The 22,207-nt window shown below is 39.5% G+C and overlaps 1 protein-coding gene across 6 annotated transcripts in view; it reads right to left on the bottom strand.

The window, feature by feature from the left end:
* GAS2 (growth arrest specific 2) overlaps positions 1 to 22,207 on the bottom strand; it is a 135,673-nt gene that overhangs the window by 108,508 nt on the left and 4,958 nt on the right. The window contains exon 1 of one of the 6 annotated variants that reach the window (XM_084893997.1): positions 7,488 to 7,551. The exons of 1 other annotated variant lie outside the window; for it this stretch is intronic. The gene's annotated coding sequence lies outside the window, so the exon portion shown is untranslated. 4 more of the 6 variants (XM_084893992.1, XM_084893994.1, XM_084893996.1 and 1 more) reach the window with 4 other exon arrangements.

The raw sequence follows: 22,207 nt of genomic DNA, 5'->3' as shown, positions 1-22,207 counted from the left end.
TACTTTTCTCATTTTACAGTTAATGAAAATAAAAACCATATAGGATCAGTGACTTAACCAAGATCATACAGATAGATTATGGCATTTGTCAGCCTTAAACCTGGGTCTTCATATTCTTTCCAGAATGACACATTTTACAAAATATAACCATAATATAACCCAATCATTCTAACAAATACTGCCACAAACTTTTCTTTTGTCTTACTTTTAGTCTTTCACTTTATGTGTTTTGCACCTTAGGTTTTGTTTGCAACCATCTTTTGAGTAGAAGTGATTAAATATCTTAAATCTACAAAATAAAAGTTGACTTCATTAACTTGGTCACCTCATGGGTATCATAGTCCCCTAGGTGGGTTATAGAAAAGTTGTTTGAATATATACTTGGCCTTGAACATAGCACTTCCGTATGCATTATTTATAGGAGCTAAGACTATAGAAGTAACATTGAAGTAGCTAAGGTAAAAAGCTCATAAAGTCAACAATTGTGTAGGTCTCTAATATGCACACAAAAGAGCATATAAAGTAACTAAATGCATGATAACTTAACAAAAATGAAAATACAACTGGGAAGAGGTAAGATTTATGATATAATGGGGTTCTCAGCTATATTTTTCAATAATTATGGTATTTTAAAGTTACTAATACAAGTGTATACATACTCTTATCAGTTTTTTTTATTGAAACTTTACATAGTATCCCCTTCTAGTTAATCTCAAAGTCTAATTCTCTTAGTATAGGGTCATTTATGTCTTTTAAAGACTTCGTTTGAAAACATAATAAGATATTGGTGTTTAGAAAAATGTCAAATATGAAGATCTTCCAAATATTTTTCTGTAGTATTAGAAAAGACAGCTGGAGCATAAACACCTAAAAGGTGTCATAAACATGTAATTTAAAAGCACAGACAAATGCATTTCTAAGCAATTATGCCTTTGAGTAATTTTTGCAAAAAGGACCATAATTTTTCTTTGAAAACATGTTTTTATAAATCTCCCCATATCTAGTTATCCATAGCAAACCAGTGCAAATGTGAAACACATGTCACTAAATTATCATTATAGGAAACAGAACATTATCATCGCCTGTTCTTTTGTAGTTAATCATCACAGTATTCATACAAAATCCTAACATTTTCTCCAAATCCTGTCATTAAATATCAGATACCCAAAACATTTTTGCCCCAGTTCTTTGAAAAAAAAAAAAAAAAAAATAGGGCTAGTTCCAGGCAAACAACACATCTCCCTATAGCTGGTTAGGATTCCTATAGGCTAGCTGGCCTCGGAAAACAGACATTTAAGTAATATTACATTTAAGCTCATGATTCATATATTTAAATAACTAATTGAAATCTTAAAAGGGTTACCTCTAAAATGCCTTTCTTCTCAAGACACAATCTCTCCCACTACTTTCCTGAAAGTGAGATGCGGTAGGTCAGTAACTTTAGCTACATCCTATTATGTGCTCTGCAACTTCCATTTAAACATCAGAGTCCTATTCTGCTCAGTAAAAGCAAGAAGACACCTCAGATTCTTAAGCTCATTGTCCAGCAAAGAATTCATCAAGGGATAGTTTACAGTAAGCCTAATGGCATGTAACACTTTCAATGAGTCAGAGGGACACAATCCTTTCCCTCAATACTTCTAAACAGTGAAGTTTTTCTTTTCTTGACAGTGGCACAATTATTTCTCATGGAGTCTGCCTTGTATTTTGCCAGGCATGTAATTCAAACTATCTTCTAATATTGATAGATGATCATGAAGGAAAAACAGTAGGAGCAATGAAGCAATTTTTGTGATGCTGCTTTGTATAGGATTGAAATTATTTGCAAACCTTAAAAAAAAAAAAAAAAGTTTTATTTTACCAGAAGGTTAAAAGGAGATAAAGAAGGCTTAGTGGGTCATCCACATGCAATAGAAGATAAGCAAGTAAATATATGCCAAGTAGGTTGGTACTTAAAGTCACTGTCATGGGTAGGAACTCTGTTTAAGTCCCTTTTGAAAAAAATGAGGATTTATATCCAAATGGAAGTTTTTTTGTTTTGTTTTTTTCATAATTTAAGTCACCATCTGTGGTTCAGCTGAAAGTCAGCCACTACATGGAGGTCTTGGATTTAGATATGGCCGAGACATGAATAAGAAACATGGGAATGAACCCAGCTCGCAGGAGTGTGGAAGAATTATTCCATGGTGAATAGTTTCCCATTGAAATAATAATTAAAATGGGGTGAACAAAAGTCAAACAAATTCATATCACCAACATAAAAAGATCACTAGAGGTTGCAACCTTTTTATAATATGTAATTTTTAACAAATGTTGGATTAGTGTGGATGAGTTGAATTAAATCATAAAGAACAAACCAAAACAAATAGATCAGTTCTGACCCTTTGAATGCATTCAAAAGTCTTCAAAAACCACAAGCGATACCACGGGGTAGCTTTTAAAGATGGGGAGTGAAATGATTAATGATTCTCTAGACTTGAAGAACAAAGTTAAAGTTTGGGAGACCAAAAAACATTTTTTTTGTATATTATATCAAAACACTGAAAGATGGTACCATTAAAATTCATATGAAGTAAATATGTAAAAAGCTTAGTAAGTGACTGTGGTAATAACTAAACAAAGGCAATAGCTTTGGAGAGTGGAGGGAGGACTCAAATGCTGCCTTGAGTCCTCTACACTATGGCTTCTCCAAGGTTTATGGGTCTACCTAAAAATGGATAACCCAACCCTCAGGGTCTGGAATTCAGAAAAATAAATTTTAAAGCGAAAAACATGCAGAAACTTAATACAGAATTCTTCAAAGAATGTGTATTTTTTTTTCTTTCTTTTCATAGAAGTGATTCTGGAATAACCATTATGAATATGATGAGACGTGAACTAGCCCAGGGGAAGAAGAAAGAATGAATGACTCCGTAAGTAAAATATCATATGTTTAAAGACTCTGTTTAGTCTGTGGCTCCAGAATCCCAGCTGAAGACCTCATAGTTTTGACTCTGAAGATAAAGTATTCCTTCACACCACCTAGAATTGTGCTTTAATGATGAGCAACATGGCTCCTGGTCTATCTCTAGACTTTGTTGACATGTTACAAAAAATGCATTTCAATATTGCATAGAAAACACATTGGAAAGAATAAGAATAAGGTAAACATTCTATCATTATTGTCTGCTATGAGATTCCACTAAAAAGCCTGATTAATGAATAATAGTTGGAATTTCAGAATTAAAATCAGAAGTCCTGGGGTCAAATACTATTTCTATTAACAACCCACTTAATAGCTGTTCTATTCTAATTATGAGACTTCTTGTTTTTGTGCCTGAGTTCTTCAGTATGTACAATGGAGGCTAACATCTCAAATATAACCTTTAAGATTAAGTATTTACGCCAGTGTTGGCATATATTTTATATTCAATTAATACTAGCTAACTCTAGTATGCCAACATGAAACTTCCATTGACTTACTTTAAAAAGAAAAGCAATTCTGTAGCAAAGTAGGAATGTATTGTAGGCCTATAAATCACTAAGAGAAGACAAAGGGTAATGAAGAGAAATGAAAACAAACAATGTATTGATGAAATAAAATCATAAATATTGGAAAACTCAGAGATGAAGAAAATGTTGGGCTCTAAATGAGTTTATATGTATTTTTTAAAACAAACTTTGTTAACAAACTATACTTCATTGTGGACACCAGTTAAAGATAAGCTATTCAGATAGGAGAATGCTAGACCTCCCAAAATAAATGTGAGAGGGTGTCACCACACTCCTTCCCTGCCCTGCACATACTCCCTAACTGTGGCCACTTCAAACAAGAACGCTAATGACCTCACAGTGAAGGGCCTCCACCCCAAAGGCCACCTTGTTCTCACCTGCAGCGCTGACCTCACCTCTATCCAGTCCATTGTGTGTGTTTGGGGTGTGAAACAATGAAGACACATTGTTTATAGGTCAGTAACACTATCTTTTAAAGTTTTAAACAAGCAAACAATACCCCAAGCCAAACACCCTCCCAGAATCTGGAAGGAGAAAACGGTATCTTTCAAGCTAGACTCAAAAGAATTAACAACCAAGGGTGGCTCTTTTACCATTCTGAGTTCCTTTTAGCCCACCAATAATCTCTCTACAATGCTACATACTCTCGACCAATGCCATGGATGCAAAAGCTTAACCTGAGGGTCTAATCAGAAAATCCAAGCTCAGAATTTAATCATAAACGTACTCCAGATCTTGTAAATAAGTGGACCTCCACTTCTGGTTAAGGGGAACAACTTGTCCACAGATGAAAGAAGCACCAAGCATAAAGTCAAAACAGCACTCAGTGGTTTTCCTAATGATGTTATAACATCTTTAAATTTTAAATGGACATTAAAATATCTACTCTTTGTCAAATTCCTGTTCTTAAAAAAATGATTGGAGCCCTAAAATATTTTGCCCAATGTAACAAGGCTATGTAGCCATAGAGTCATTACAAGTATCCTGTCCTTCTGAGGCCCAATCTCAAGTAATGCTCACTCTCCTTCGAGAATCTTTCTCACCAGGACCCCCATGATGATTTGTCTTGAATCAACTAATGATATGCCTGCAATAATAATTCCTTCTTAAATCATGACCAAAATATTAAGACTGGGTGGGAACTGATTTCTAGGCATTGGTGATATTTTTTCATTTTCTTTTTAAATTCTACTAGGCCACTTTTCCAAACAATTTAATACAAGTTTTTGGACCCCTAACAGATTAACTTGGAACATAATTTGAATAGAAAACCACCTGAAATTCATAAGTCAATTAGAATATTTAAAGACTTCCAGCAAAATTTCATCCAACTTGATTAGGCAAACCTTATTTCATGAGATATTTTTTATAAGCTGTTTGTAATGCAAAGATTTCTGTTTTTCTTAACTATAATGTTATTGAGAGCTATCAGTTTTCTTCTCTCTCTCTCTCTCTCTCTCTCTCTCTCTCTCTCTCTCTCGGAGAACATTAACAAAAGTTCAATTGAATTGATCCTAAAAATTTTTAATACAAAAATTACATGCATCTTACTTTAACAAGAGATATGTTTTACCTTCACCGCAGTTATTTCCTCTAATCAGAAAACAAGGAGTAGAAAACCTTGATAGTTGCTCAGGAGAAATGCAAAGAAACAGTGGGATCTTACTCATGCCTCCATATCAAAACCACAAAGATACCAAAATAGCCTTATTAACATCACCTGCAACTTTAACAAACTCCCTCGGCACATGAATTGCTAGAGCCACCTTATCTGGTTTCAACCCAGGTAACTTTGGCCTTCTATTATAGACTCCGAAAGTCTGTAAGGCAGATGCACAGCCTTGAAACAGAATTCTAAAATCTTGCCTCCCCTACTTAGGATTCATATAAGAAAGAACTGCTATTTCACCTCTGCAAGTTTAGGTTTTAACTAAGACTCCTCAGCAAGACACTAGGAAACTCAGTGGCAACCACATGACCTTTTGCACCAGGTGAAATAAGTTTTGCCAAGCGAACCTATTTCCCAATACAGCACAGTCCACCTCACCAAAGTATGGTGTTTGGCCGCAAAGTAAAGAAAGAAGCTCCAAGTTTAGTAGCATCCAGGTTGAAAGCCAAACTACCTTTCTGATTCAGAGCCTACTCAGAGAGCCATGGCTGAAGGCTACCAGGTCCCATGCATGCCTCAGCCTCTGCCCCTTACCTCCTCTTAGGCAGTCAGAACCAGGACGCCCATGCTGGAGAGGACCACCACGGCCACCACCTCCCCCTCCACCGTTACGGGGGAGCATTCCTCGAGAAGGAACTCATTGATGGATTTCAGAGACAGGCTGGGCACACTAGATCCCAGCTGCAGTTAATCAGTGTCCACACAGCGCAGAGGCTGTGGGGGGAAAGAAGCACTGAGCACAAGGGCTTGTTCTCAGCCTTGCCTCTGGGAGTCCCGGGGGACAGGTGGAGAGGAAAGGTGGACTTCCCCTGTCCGGCTGGCACATCCGACCTGCCTGGGCCTTTATTTGAACACCGGGAGGCCAGATGGGTGTTCCTGTGCACAGGCAGATCTGATTTCCTCTGCATAAGACTCCCATACACAACGGATCTGGCTTTGTTGGAGAGGGTTCTGGGGGAGAGGGCGGGGTTTGCCAGAGGGACAGAAAAGTTTTGCAAATCTATACATAGGAGCAGGAAGGGGAAGGGGGGGGAGAGGAGGAAGAGGAGGAAGGTGGGGAGGGTAAAGGTTTTGACTCCCAAAAAGGTTACCTGGAGAAAAGTTACTGAGCAACCCACCCCACCCCCCTCTGTGCCAGAGTGAGGAAAACCACGGTGAAACCCAGCCTTTGCCCCCTCTCTTTCCTCACAGTAGAAACTCCGCATGGCTAGATTAGGTTATTGGCAATTGACCTCTCTGGGCATGATACAATGTGATTTTGCCAAAATAAGGAATGCCTTCCAAACAAAGTTGTCTCCTCTGCTCCCTGCAAACAATTCCAGATTTTCCAAAGCCCTGCTCTGCGGACTCCAGGAGAACAATGCTCCGCGAATTATTATTCCCCAGGGGGGTTTGATTCACAGGCTAGCCTTTGTTTGTTCCCTTTAAAAAGCTCAACTCTGTCAAAGGCATCAGCGAAAACAGAGGTTCACCCCACATCACACGGGTCACCCTTCTCCCCAGCCTGGCCTTCGGACTCAAGCAAAACATTCAGATCACCCCCGCCCCCCCACCCCGCCCCAATCCGTTCCCCCTCCCCAATACCCGCGTGCAACCCAGGGACCCCGGTGCGGGGAGGCGTCGGTGTGCATGCACCTTCGCTGCATTCATCATCTCTGTGCTCATCAGAAGCCCTCACTTCTGTCCCTGGTTGGCTGAGCCGCCCCAGCGGGCTTTTCGCGCCGCGGTCCCAGGGGCCGGTCCACCACAGGGATGGGGAGCACATGGCTGTGCGTCCCGTGGCATCAGAGAGACGCCCCCTGCAGTGACCACCCACCCAGCAGCGCCAGAGCCCGTCCAGCGGTCCGCGGCTCCCCACCCCGCCCGGCCAGGTCCCCGGGGTTAGGGTTCCAGCCCTCCCCCTGCCCCGCCGCCCCCCGCAGCCTCCTCCGCGGCGAGCAGGGCCTCCCCACCCCGCGCCCCGGAGCGCGCACGCCGGGCAGCTGGGAGGGCTGCGCCCGCCCCGCTCACCCTGCGTCCGGAGCTGCTGCTGCTGCTGCTGCTGGCGGGCCGCCCGCGGCTCTCAGCGGCGCCCGGGCTCCCGGCTCGGCTCCCGCGGCAGCGGCTGGGGCGCGGGCCCCTCCCGGAGCGGGTCCTGCGGCGGCGGCGCTCCGCACCCCAGCAGCCGGGCGGCGCAGGCAGCAGCTCCCGCCGCGCTGCCCCTCTTCATACTGCTCCGAGGGCTCCTCTCGGTGCAGTTTGGGAAAAACGATCTCTCCCCCTTGCCAGAAACAGATTGCCTACATTTCATCGGTCCGCACGGGCCGAGCGGAAGTCAGATGCTTACTTTTTGCTGGTGGTGGACGGCAAACGCAATTGACACCGATTTACCCTTCAAACGGGGAGAGATTGTGTTACAAGCCCTTGGCAGCGGTCCGGGGGTTGGGGCCAAGCTCCAGCCCACCACCACCACCCCCCTCTTTGACCCCCCAAACACTAACCTAAGAGGGAAAGAGCCTGGGGGTGGGGAGGGGGATCATATTTAACTCCAGGTTGTTTTTTTTTTAACAGAGCCGATGGCTTTAGCACAATATTAAAATGGGGTGTTGGAAAAGTTGTGCTTTCCTGGCCAGCAATTTTTATTTTATTTTTTTCAGACTTGGAGGCACGAGCTTTGCAGCAACTTGGGCCTCTCTTGGTTCCAAACTGAACAACTGGACTTCTTGGACGTCTCTTTTAAAGATCAGATGGTAGAAGAGGCTGCACTCAGGACTGTTTTCGCTTTACAAAGGGAAATGCAGTTCCACCTTCTTTCCCTCCGCCTCAGCTCTCGGAATGACTTGGAATGTCACAGACAGTGTTCCCCAACTGGGGTTTGTGAGTACGTGCAGTCTGTCTGAGGTGGAGAGCCTCCCTGTGAACTGGACAGATGTGCAAGCGTCTGCTTCCCCGCTGGTACACAGGTGACCTCTGGCTCAGTGTCCTACTCGCCTCGGGTCACCACTCACCATGGAGCGTAGATGAAAAGTATGACACTTGGTTGTTGCTTTGTTCTCATGTACGCCCGTTTCACGTGCATTTCCATCCCCTGTATGAGATGGCATTGGCAGAAAGTATTCTGATTCTCTCCTGGGTAAGGTACTCCCATCCGCACTTCTACCCCCAAATAGAAACTACATGTACAACCACAATAGCGAAGTGACCTGGATAATTTTAGATATCACTAAAGAACGCATGTTGCACCCTAGCCGGTTTGGCTCAGTGGATAGAGAGTTGGCCTGCGGACTGAAAGGTCCCAGGTTCGATTCCCCTCAAGAGCATGTTCCTTGGTTGTGGGCACATCCCCAGTAGGAGGTGTGCAGGAGGGCAGCTGATTGATGTTTCTAACTCCCTATCACTCTCCCTTCCTCTCAATAAAAATCAATAGGATATATTTTAAAAGAATGCGTATTTATGTATTACTGCTTTCATGTGGAAGTGGCTACTTGCTCTGAAATATCTAGACACTGCATCCGTTACTTGCTTGTAGCAGTACAAATAGCTAAGAAGGGGACAGAACAAATTGACAAGTTTGGTGGCACTGACTGACCCCCCCCCCCCGCCCCCCGCCAAGCTTTTTACTTTAGTTCAAGGTGGAGTTGCAGCTGTCAGTTCCATATTCCTCCTTGGCTTCCCAGAGCCTCCTCATTTTAAAGAGAAACAGCATTATGTAAAGGCCTATATTACTGCTTGGATATTCATAAACTTCAACAAATCATACAGAACAGGTTACAGATGAACTTGAGGAAGTGATTCTGAATAATGAAAATGTTTCCAAAGTAAACATATCTGATACTTCAAGAGCCCTAACAACGTATTTTGAGTTTCTAAACTTATTCGATCTAAGTTAAAAGGTCAAACATTCTAGATAAGTTTTCATGATCAAACATCATCAGCCAATAAATATTATTTTAGTATCTTCAGGGTATAAAATAAGAGTTCAAAAATCCAACACCTCGGATTTTGAAAATCTTATATCCTATACCTTTCCAGGTGTAAATATTCTTGTCATATTGTTCCATATTCTTGTCAAAGTGTATATCAATGTTTGTACTGATTCAGAAACAATGCTAAACCCAGTTTGGGAAAATAAGGAGGTTTGCAAAAGCACTGGGAGACCATCATCATTCAAATTACTCCCTCCAATGCCCCTTCCTTCCAGGAATTTTTACTTTTGAATTATGCATCACATCAGATCCCTGTCCTTTGAGCAAGAGCAGAAAGGAAAATATGAAGAGAAATGCATTTTCTCCCTTAGCATCTGAGAGTTGTGCCAAATCTCTTTTGTTGGCAAAGGAGAAGTAGTAATACAAAAGATTTCTAAAGAGTCATCAAAATTATGTTTTAATTTAATTTTCTTCAGAATTTGTAACAATTCCCATTTGATTTTAATTTTTTTTATTTTTCAAAATCAAATTTCTATTTATGTCTTCAAATCAGTCACTAATACGTTTGTCAGACAATCTTTTTGTCCAAGAATGGTCTTTCTTTGGTCTCTCTCACATGTTCATCTTGGGAAGCTGGGGTCCAACTTATAATATCTTCCCTGATCTGATTTGAAGGTACTGAAAGCAAATGCCTCACCTATTGGGGTGAAAATGTCTAAATACATTCCTGACCTTGACAGAACAAAAAATAAGAGCCGAGCCAGATTTAAAGAAATATTTAGTTTAGTTTTTCTTTTTATCATCTAAATATTAAAGTTTAAAAGAGGACTTCAATATTGAAAGTTTCTAGGTTACTCTGTGTTTTGAGGTGTTCCACACCTTCAACATTGTATCAGATATGAGCTTTGCCTTTTTTCTCTCTCTCAAAAAGAAAAAGAAAAAAAAAAAAATAAAAAAATAAATATATATATATATATATATATATATATATATATATATATATATATTTTAAATGAACAATAAAGTTATTTATCCCTCTCTCCCTTCTTCCTCTCCTTCTTTCTTTTCTCCCTCTTTCATAAAATAATATATACAGCCTCACCTTTTCTGGAAAGTCCAGCAAATTTTGAATAGATGATCAAGATTAGAAGACACTCTGAAATAATTTTAAAAACATGGAAATAGACACTGGGTTAAAGTAAAGTAAATTTCCAAAGGTGACCAAGGCATTCTTATGTTCCTAAATAGCCTCAAATGGGCTATTAAATGAGCAAGTGTTAGAACCCAGTGAGAAATATGATATGGAAAGCAGTATAAAAACGTGCAATGGTGCCAGAGAAATATATGAAGCAATGTAATAAATGAAAACGCTTATTTCCTTTTTATTGAAATACTTTATCAGTAATGAAAACTGTTTATCTTTCCTATCTATCATCTTGGACCATAATATAGGCCTTGAATTGATATATATTGGAATACTTTTTAAAATGTCAGACAAAAAAGAATTATAAGTCCTAGTATGGTAATTGCAAATAACATTAGGGGTAAAAAGTAAATGTTAATACTTCTCATCACCATTCATATGTAACACTACAAAAAATGAATCAAACAACAGAAATTTCATGGGAAAGTTCAAGGTTTACTCTCATTTGGAAATGCAACTTAAAAAGTTGATTTTTACTCTCAAAGGAAAACTTTAAAGTTTATAAGTACAACATAACACTAGTATAGGTATCCATTGCCTGTTGTGCAGCTTATATTTTTGCAAAATGTGTGTTGTATATGAGCATATGCCTTCTAATTTTTTACACAGAGGGTAGATGAAAAGCATTTCATGAAATATGCCACTTATCTCATCTAGTTTTAAATATCCTTTGTAATATATATATATACTGTTGTGTGATTTTCCTTGTCTAAGTGAAGTTAGGTTTTCATTAAATATTTGTATGGTTTGTTTCTAAATCTTTTATAAATGTATGGGCAATTCTAATTGGAAGAAGGTCAAGTTTAATATAAAATATTTTATTTCAATGACCCTGTATTTCTTTTAAACCACTGTCTTCTCTAGCATCTAGATTCTAGAATATCATTGGACATCCAGTAAGCACTCAATAAGTAACTGTTGAATGAATGAATACCTACATGAATAAAAGAGAAACACGCAAATTGACTATCACTTTGTGACACCCACCAGCCAATCAGGAGTGAGTATGCAAATTAACCCAACAAAGATGGTGGCAGCCCCACCCCCCAGACACTAGGGGCCTCTGGGCAGGACATATGCAGGCACAGAGCAGCTGGGCGGAGCAGGACGCCTGCTATGAGGGGAAAGGTGGGGGGCAGAAGGAGCTATAGAAGCAGTGCTCCTGCTGGAGCAAAGACTGAAGGCTCTAGCCAGAGTGAAGATGGAAGGCGGCAGTAAGAGCAAAGGCCTGGGTCCTGGGTGTCGGAGGAAAACCGGTGCTGGCAGCCAGGGGAAGGAAGGCCTATTGCACAAATCTTTGTGCAACGTGCCTCTAATTATAGAAGAATCCAATCTCTTGGGAAGCTTACTACTAATTGGTTATATTTTTATATATTGTTTTTTAATTTAGTAGTTTGGACCTCAGAATAGGGAAATAATGTTAAAATAACATTATAAATAATGGTTTAATTTCCAGGCTAGAATCATTTCTTCTAGTAAAATGTAACTAGAATTCAGTAAAACAGATGCTTGCCTGTGTACCAGGCTTATAAATGAGGTCAGTCTGTGTCACTAGTCACTTCATTAAAAACCAAGGTTGATTTGGACTCAAGGTTTAATCATAACCAATATAATGGGAGTGTATTGAAAAGCAATAGAAAAATATTACTACTTCAGTGGCTGTCAAACTTGTTTTATTGTGACTCAAAATATGAAATACCTTATGTTACAGACACATAGAAGAACATTCAGACACACATAACCAAACATGTTTCTATTTGGCTTTATTCTAGTCTTTTCTATGCCATTCAATTGAAAAGAAATGCTGTTGAAGAACTGCTAAATTTACTTCAAACCCTTGTTTGAAAAAAATCCTGAACCAAGGAGAAAATCAATCAAACTTGAGGCAGGGTATCAATGAACAGATGGTTTCATTATAAAGTACAAAACAGATGTGTGCATAAATTGTCGGCAGTAGACTTGAGATGACGTAATATCATAATATCCCAAACATTGTACACCCTCACACCTCCAAGTTTTGCTCATGCTGACTAGAATGACATTTCACTTTTTTCCTTCTCTCTCTGAATAAATCAAATTTATTCTTCCAGGACTAGCTTAGTAGTTATCTTCTCTGTGGTTCTCTTGATCTCTCTCTGGCAGAAATATTGCTGTGTCTCTCTGTTTTGCTCTGAGAATATTTTATGTCTTTTATATCTCATTTATGATGTATGTCACAGGTATTTTCTTACACCTGCACCTCTCTACTAAAACTGTGAATTCCTAGAGAGGAAGGACTAGGTTACCCATCTTTGCATATCAAGTCTCAGAACAGTACCAAACCTCAGGTCGTTGAGTGATTGAATGAATAAATGGGACATACTGCCACTGAATACCTGGAAGAGAAAAAGCAGATGTCATAGTGTGATAGAGCAGATATAAGAAGGAAGGACTGCACCCATCAAAGGGTAAATGAGTGGAAACCTCCCTGTGAAGTTGGTACCCATTGTTGACTTTGCATCCTTATGGATAGAACAATTTACACTTAAATGAGATTTTACTGTCACCTCTCTTGGGACTCTCTTGCAGGGTGACCTTGTTTCAATTATCCATGCATTTTTAGAACATTAGTAAAGACAAATTTAGGGTTACTTTGTTGAAGGATGAAAAAAAAAATGTGCTGAAATTTCCAACATTGAAATGATCACATATTTTACAAACATGGGATCTTTGACAACTGCTGATTTGCATGAAGCATTTTGAGAAATGCCTCTTAATATCATGCTGAAACCGGTTTGGCTCAGTGGATAGAGCGTCGGTCTGTGTACTGAAAGGTCCCAGGTTCGATTCTTGTCAAGGGTATGTACATTGCTGCGGGCACATCCCCAGTGGGGGGTGCACAGGAGGCAGCTGGTCAATGATTCTCTCTCATCGATGTTTCTATCCCTCTCCCTTCTTCTCTGTAAAAAAAAATCAATAAAATATATTTTAATAAATAAATAAATAAAATTAAAAAATAAAATCATACTGTGGAAGAGTTTTCTACAATGTAGTATTGGACCAGGCCAGGAGAGGTAGCATGCCTAGCCCACAGTGACAGAACTGCTTGGGAAGGGGTCAGAGTTAGTGGGGCTTCTCTAGGCAGAAGGAAATGCCATCAAGCTGATGTCACAGTAACTTCTTGGACTCCACAGTCTTTTGCCAAAAGATTTCACCAGCCATTATTCCCACCAAAGCTGTCATGGAATAGGACATCTTAATTTGAAATACTAATAGTCATTGCAGTTCATCAAATAATTAGGAGTCCATATTTGGAAACAGACACAGTCAGGGTCAAGTTCTAACTCCTTCACTTACTTGCTAAAAAATTATAGGCAAATTAGTTAACCTAACTATCAATTTCCACATCTGTAAAGTGGGGTTAACAAACAGCCCCTCTCTTGTAGGCCTGTCTTGAGTATTCTATAACATATGTAAATATTTAGTTTATTGTCTGATGCATAGCAAGCATGAGGTGCTAGTAGATGTTAGGTATTTTATTACTAACTAGAGGCCTGGTGCACAAAATTCGTGCACGTGGGGGTTGTCCCTCAGCCCAGCCTGCACTCTCTCCAATCTGGGACCCCTCAAGGGATCAGAGCCTAAATGGGCAGTCGTATCATCCCTCTCACAATCCAGGAATGCTGGCTCCCAACAGTTCACCTTCCTGCCTGCCTGATTGCCCCTAACTGCTTCTGCCTGCCAGCCTGATCACCCCCTAACCACTCCCCTGCCAGCCTGATTGATGCCTAATTGCTCCCCTGCTGGTCCAATTGCCCCTAACTGCCCTCCCTTGCCAGCCTGGTTGCCCCTAAATGCCCTCCCCTGCTGATCCAGTCACCCTTAACTGCCCTCCCCAGTAACCCAATTGCCCCTAACTGCCCTCCCTGCTGGCCTGGTCATCCCTAACTGCTCTCCCTTGCCAGCTTGGTCGGCCCTAACTGTCCTCCCCTGCAGGCCTGGTCACCCTTAACTGCCCTCCCCTGCCAGCCCAGTCACCCCTAACTGCCAGCCCTTGCCAGCCTGGTCGTTCCAACTGCCCTCCTCTGCTGGTCTGGTCAGCCCTAACTGCCCATCCCTGCAGGCCTGGGTTCCCCCCAACTTTCCTCCCCTGCAGGCCTGGTCACCCCTAACTGCTCTCCTCTGCAGAGCTGTGTCTCCCCCCCCCCCCCCCGCCCCCACAATTGCCCTCTGCTGCTGGCCATCTTGTGGTGGCCATCTTGTGTCCACATGGGGGTGGCCATCTTTGACCACATGGGGACAGCCATCTTGTATGTTGGAGTGATAGTCAATTTGGATATTACCTCTTTATTAGATAGGATATAGCACCTAAATCATTTTCTGACTCATTACAATAATCCCCTGGGATAAAAACATCATTAAAAATACAGGAGATCAGAGAATTTTATGCATCCTTTCTCTGAATCTTTGTCTCCTCTCCAATTTATGCACTATTAGACATCCATAGCTTCATGGTCCATTCATTCATTCATTCATTCTCCAGTCTCCTCTGTGCACTTGTTACATGAAGATGAAGTTGCAAGCCTGGCTTTCCAGGAGATCACAGGTTAACAGGAAAACATGGTCTTAAACAGCTCAGGAGAGATTCAAACTCATGTCTGATTCTGAATGATTTGAAAGTCTATGCTCATTTCCCTCCCTCCCTGCTTCTTTCCGTCTTTCCCTCCCTCCAGCCTTCTCTCCCTTCCTATATTCCTCCATTCTTTCCTTCCTCCCTCCCTCCCTTCCTTTCAATCTTTTTAAAATCAATTTTTTATTGATTAATTTTACAGATAAAAGGGAAGAGAGAGAGACAGGGAGAGAAACATGGATTTGTTGTTTCACTTATTTATGTATTCATTGGTTGATTCTTGTATTTATTGTATGTGCCCTAACTGAAGATCAAACCCACAACCTTGGAGTATCAAGACAACACTCTAACCAACTGAGCTACCTGGCCAGAGCTCTTTTTATTTTCTTTTTAAGGAGAAGAAAGAGTCTATACATCAATAGTTTTTTACCTCTGTGATAAAACTAAAATGAATTTACATTCAAATGCATAGCTTGAAAACAAGGAGAGAAAAAATAGAAAGGGTTTGCATGTGTTCCATTTGAAATAAAGCATGACTGAGGTTCTGACATTCATCTTCTGCAATAGAGTAGCATTTGTGGATCAAAAACTGCTTAACTGCCCTACCTGATTTGGCTCGGTAGATAGAGCAACGGCCTGCGAACTGAAGGGTCCCAGGTTTGATTCCGGTCAAGGTCAGTAGGGGGTGTGCAGGAGACAGCTGATCAATGTTTCTCTCTCATCAATGTTTCTAACTCTCTATCCCTCTTCCTTCCTCTCTGTAAAAAAAAAAAAAAAAAAATCAATATAAAGTAAAATAAAATAAAAAAGTACCATTTATTCTGCTAGCTAAGATGAAGCATGTGTTCTTTCCAAGGAAAGCAAAGTCCCCAACTTAATAGAACTTATATTGTACTGAAGTGAGACAAGAATTATGCTAATAAACCAATAAAAATTAACGCACAATATCGCTAGTGATAATGTGTGTCCTACAGAAAGGTGGCATAAGGGTAATGATGTTAGAAAGTGCTGAGAGGTGGCAGGTGTTATACATGGCCATGGAAGTCCTCACCAGCAAAATGAATTTGAGCAGAGATCCAAAGGAAGCCAGTGCACTACAAAGGTTCCTAAAGACCATTTCAGACAAAGAAATTACTAGTGCCATGTCTCAGGGGAAGTCCACAAAGCAAATGTTACAGGAAATCAAGGAGGCTCCTATAGCAGAGATAAATAAAGAAGGAGTAGGAGATAATGTCAGAGAGATTGAGGTTCCAGAAGAGTAGTTTCATATCCTATAGGATCTTGTAAGTCTTCCTAGGGACTTTGCTTTAAGAGTTTGAGCAGAGAAGTGACATGATCTGATTTGTAGTGTGAAGTTGTCACTCTGACTTCTGGGTAGGGAATGGACGGTAGGAGGACAATGGTGCATATACAAGGAGAACAGATTGGTGGCTATTGTAATAATCCAGCTGAGGGGTGATTGTGACTTGGATGAGAGGGATTGCAGGGACGTTACGGTAAGTAATTAGAGTCTGCATATCTGTTATATGGTTATTCTCTTCTTCATACTTTTTTCTTCTTTCATCACACTATTTTTCTTCAGTTATATTAGTATTCATTTTATAATGAGGCAGATGAGTTGTGTAAGCACCAAATTCTAGTATAGAATACTATCTCATCCATGATATATGTCACTATAATTTTTATTTTAAATTTTGATTAAATTTTATCACTGGTGGATGGATATGCAGTATGAGAGACAAACAAGGTGGGCCCCAATGGTTTTTTAATGTACACAATTACAGAAACTATGCTGCCATTTGCTGAAATTGAAAAAGACTTTGAGAAGAAGTTGTTTTGTTTTGTTTTACCATATCTTGCTTTGAGAGAAGAATTGTGTTTCTATTTTTGGACAAGTGAAGTTTGAGATAACAATTCGATATCCAGGGGAAGCTATAGTGTGGTCAGTGGAACTCAGTAAGAAGTTGAATAAAAAATAACTGAGCCTTTTAAGACAGAATAGAAGAACCTAGAGAGTATTATGTTAAGCCAAATAAGCCAGTCAGAGAAAGACAAGTATCAGATGATCTCACTCATATGTGGAATCTAATTAATAAACTAAACTGATGAACTGAGTGAATGCAGAGACATGGAAACATGGAACAGGGTGTAGAATCTTGGAAGGGAAGGCGTATGCACATATGCAGAACTCATGGACACAGACAATGGAGTGGTGCTGGGGTGGAGGATGGGGGCTCACTGAGGGAGTAAATGGGAGAAAGGGGAGAGATATATTACACTTTCAACAATAAAGATTTAAAAAATTAAAATAATTGAGTCTTTTAAAAGCAAACCTTACATGTACATATAAATATTCAGTTGTCTTCATTCCTCCTCTTCTCACAAAAAATATCCAGATTTGTTTAAGTCTCTATCCTCAAATGTTGGGGAGTTGCTGAATAAAAATAGGAATGCTGATCATCATTTCTCATTGCTTAGCTACCAATTGTTGTATAACTCTGGGAGTAACTTGGTTCATTACTAAATTGTGAAGTGAATTTAAACCCTAATAAAATATATTAGTAGCACATTTAATTATGGGCCAAGATATGATGCTCACATAATTGGGCTGCCCAAGTTGACAACAAAAGCCCTAGGGAAAAAAGAGTGTGAGGAAATAGAATGGCCCAGGCCTTGCAGAGTAAGAAAAGAAAAGAACCTCAGAAAGAAACTCATTTTCAGGAGATAACCTACTGTTTCCCCCTCCCTATTATTTCTTATTTTCCCCTTTTTATCCAGGCAATATACCATCACACAGAGATATTTTTTATTGTTTAATAAATGAGAATATTTTTATAAAATAACAGGAAGAAAGTAAGATCCAAGAGACACAGGAAGTACAAAAATATACTATACACAAAATGTTTACTTAACATTCTTTCTCAAAATTATTAAATAACTTACACAATCTCGTATACTTGGCCTCAAATATTGTTTTTGACAGAAAGTCTTTATTTAGCACTTACAGTGGGTAATGTGGATTTACCAAGATGAGTTAGACACACCATTTCCCTTGAATAATTTTTCATTGGTGAAGGAAACAGAATTAGCCTAACACAGAATGAAAAAAGTGGTAAATATAAATACAAACCACAGTCTACAGAAGAGCAAAGAGATTCAAGAATAGCATGCCTCTGGGAGTCAGGGTAGGCAGCATGGTGGGGTGACCCTCACAAGATAAGGTAGGGGAATTGAATGCAGGCCTGGCGGTGAAAATGCTCAGTCGTCAGGGAATGAGAGGCAGTCTGGAGTTGTAGGGTTCAGACGATAGAGGATAGTAGTGGGGATTTGGGATGGCCTTAAATACCATATTAAAAAGTTTGGACTTGCTGAAACCGGTTTGGCTCAGTGGTAGAGCATCGGTCTGCGGACTGAAAGGTCCCAGCTTCGATTCCGATCAGGTGCATGTATGTAGGTTGTGGGCACATCCCCGGTAGGGGGTGTGCAAGAGGCAGCTGGTCGATGTTTCTCTCTCATCGATGTTTCTAGCTCTCTATCTCTCTCCCTTCCTCTCTGTAAAAAATCAATAAAATATATATATTTTTTTAAAAAGTTTGGACTCAATAGCATAACTCAAAATTCAATTCAATTAATTGAGGTGTAAGCAATACATAATTGCATATTATTTCCGATGATGATAATTTTCATTTTTTAACCATGAGGAATAGTTATACTGCTCTATGATAACCATCACTCTTTATAATCCATATTTTAGCATCATAATAAAGGTTCAAGGAGACTCTTCATGTTGGAAGGAAATATCACCTTTATCAGAAAAAAATAGGTAACTTTTATATTATTTATTAATTATTTCTCATTACTTGGACCTGCAAGTTCTTACAAGTTACTTTATACTTTCTTTAAAAGAAAATTAATTAAATAACTTCAACAAGAGGAGTTTTAAACTATTAGACCATCTATAAGAATAAAAGCATAACATGCTAATTAGACTGGACACCCTTCCAGATGACCTTCTGGATGAAGCCATGGCTGTGAGGGAAGCCAAAGTCCCAGGTGCCAGAGGGAAGCTGGTGCCAGCAGCCTAGGGAAGGAAGGCCTACTTTTGAATGAATTTCATGCATCAGGCCTCTAGTTAAGTAATAATGACCTCATCTTTATCACCTTAAGCTCCAGTTACTACTGCAATGCAACAAAACACCCCAGATACAGTGATGTAAAACAACTACCACATTCTTTTGCTAAGGAAGTCTGAGGAATATCAGACAGGGCACTGGAGAAATGATTGCCCTCTGCCTGGGGTCGCAAGAGGAGAAACGGAAACAGTTAGGGGTTGTAATAATCTGCAGGCTTTGTCACTCATATATTTGATGTCTGGCTTGGATGACTGAAGGCTTCCCCAGGTGAACTGGCCTCCTCACAGCTTGGTGGCTGATTCCTAGAGGAAGTGTTGATAGAGGAATGTTCTGCCAGCAAGCTGTCCAAGAGAGCTGGGTGGAAGCTGCCTGCGTCTTAGGAGCAGCCTCAGGAGTCACACAGCGTCCCATTCCTGTGTATTATTGGCCAAATTGGTCACAAATCCATGTTTTCAATGGGAGGACTGTCAAACATTTCTAAGGCCATGTTAAGAATGGACATACCCAGTATCGCAATCCTCTGACTGTGGACTATTGGAGTTTTCTTTCATCTTAGACTGGATCTTGCTATACAGACTCTACTTTATTCCATTCCTATATCCCTAGAACATAACATGGCACATAATATGGATTCAAAAAGTATCAGTTGAAGAGATAGCTCCTTTCCAAATGCATCTTGTCCACCTCATTTTTTTTTTCATCTTTCCAGTCCTCAAAGCTAGAGTATTCTTTTCATTACTCTGTTTACCACTTCACTCACACACTCTCACACACATGCACTTCAATGATAGGAGGGAAAAAACCCTCTAATATCAATTGTATATAGATGATGTGCTAGTAACTGTGCTAAGTGCCTTGCAAACATGATTTCCTTGAGTCCTCATAACAACTTTATAACAAACAATGGTATTGATTGATCCCAAAATTTTGTTGAGCTTCAATTTGGTGAACACCAATCATGTATCAATGATTATGCTAGGAACCAAGGGTACAAAGACTTAGACCCACCCCTTTAAGAGCTCAAAGTCTAATGAAAAGAAGTCTCACCATCTAAAAAAGGACATATTCTTTCCTCTCCAACACCTTGCATTCCTACCTCCTGTAAGGTATTGCAGGAAGCATTGTGGACATTAAAAATACCATTAAGACACAGTCTTTCCATTAAGAAAGGTTAGGGTGGAGCTAAGATAAACATGCCCATTGGAAAATGTAATTGGGTGGTATGTTCCTGCCCTTTTTGTGGAGAAGGGACCCTGCAGGGTGAACCTGGTGTATTGAATTCTCCTGGTAGCAATATGCCTGGCATGGTGATTAATTCAGTAGGTTCATGTCATTAGACATTCGGGTCATAAAAAGAACCTAATTTGTCATAAAAGGCAGTAAATAGTAAGTGACAAATTAACAATGCAACCACAGGTGTTACAGGTAACCTGAAAGTGAAACATCATTTTCTGCTGGTGTTATCAGAAAAGACTCATAAAAGAGATAGGATTTGATGTGTAGCATAGAAGGAAGTGTTTCATGTGAATTGAAAGTGAAGAAAAGGGTCCCAAGCCTAAGAAACATGAGGCACAAAATAGTTGAAAAAGGAAACAACAGATTTTTTCCTGGGATAAAAATAAGACCAGTCAAATTAAAGGTAAGGTGTGTTTTTTTTTAAAAGGAAACATCATAAAATAAAGCCTGTAAATATTTCTGACTACTTTTGAGCTCCTACACTACTCAAATAATATTTGCTCCCTTTTTCTGAGTGCTTTGTACTCTTCAAAGCGGGAGGGAGGTAGAGAAGGAGGGAGGGGGGGAGGGAGAGAGGGAGGGAGGGAAGTAAGGAGGGAGGGAGGGAAGACATTTTAGAATTAAAAAGCAAACCTGGCAGTGTGCAAATACTACCTAACTAAGCCATCTACCATAGTTGGTACATGAAATAGGTTTTTTATTTCTGAATTGCCTTTTAAAAGACATACCATACACAAATAATTTAACATAGTCAAATGTCTTATGACTCTGTCTCCAAAACACACATCTTTCTCAAAATAGTTTTTTCTTCTGGAGGTTTCAATTGCCTATTCCCTTTAATGCTATGCTGGAAGTCCTTCCAATTTCCTACCACCTGGACATCAGATTAATATGCATAGTTTATGTTCCTCAGCCATATGCGTAATGAGACTACAAAATATAAAACACATAGATAGATTTAAAGTTGAAAATACTTGGACTGCTAGGATATGAGAGCTACATTTAGTATCCCCTAGGCTCTCTAAAGTAGGAAAGAATAAGGAAAAATTTTGCAGCTGGTATAGGCAATAAAAGGTAAATTGATTTTAAGCCACACTGTAGAGATACGCAGTCTTCTGTTAAAATTAAACCATTTTTTTTCTTTTTACTAAAACGTGCAAACAAACTAATTAACATAATTCCATTGAAGAGCTAAAGAACATGGTGTTCACCTTAATAATTTCTTGTTACACAGAATTGTAGTTATTAAGTGATAGTCTCATGGTTGGGCAAAGGATAAAAACATCAAATTGGGTTTTTTCCCACTAAATGAATAAAATAAAATGAATATTTTTTATAACCAAGAATACCCAGAAAATAAACTTTATTTGAACTAGGAAAAGTTAATAATATTACACACTAAAAATTATAATTTTCACAAACAAAAATATTTATTATGAAATTTGCAATTGTTTGCTTAAAACTATGTTGCTGATTGCAATCCTTAATTTTGTCATATTTCAATAACATTATTACTTAAGAAAATATTTCTCTGAAAAATGTCTCAATATTTCCCCCACTATATAGTCAAATGTAATCGGCTACATAATTCTTTTTAATTCTTGCATTTATTTTTATCACTACAGCTGCCTGAGTAATTTTGTCTTGTTCTGAACTCTTGGCATTTTCTAACATGCTAAATGGGCCATGGAATACTGAAAATTCTTCAAATGGATCCAGGTACTACACAACATCCTGGTAACAAAGATGTTGCTCTATGTACCGTTTCCCCAAAAATAAGCAGTGTCTTATATTAATTTTTTCTCCCAAAGTTGTGCTAGGTCTTATTTTCAGGGGATGTCTTATCTTTCCAAGCGCTAGGTCTTATTTTCGGAGGATGTCTTATTTGGGGGGAAACAAGGTATATCTCCTCCTCTCTGCAGAGCATCAATAAAGCAGATGCATACTAAAATTATACAC

Source organism: Pipistrellus hanaki (assembly GCF_964339955.1).
Source record: "Pipistrellus hanaki genome assembly, chromosome: 9".
Lineage (NCBI taxonomy): Eukaryota > Metazoa > Chordata > Mammalia > Chiroptera > Vespertilionidae > Pipistrellus > Pipistrellus hanaki.
This window is presented reverse-complemented; position numbering and strand designations above follow the sequence as displayed.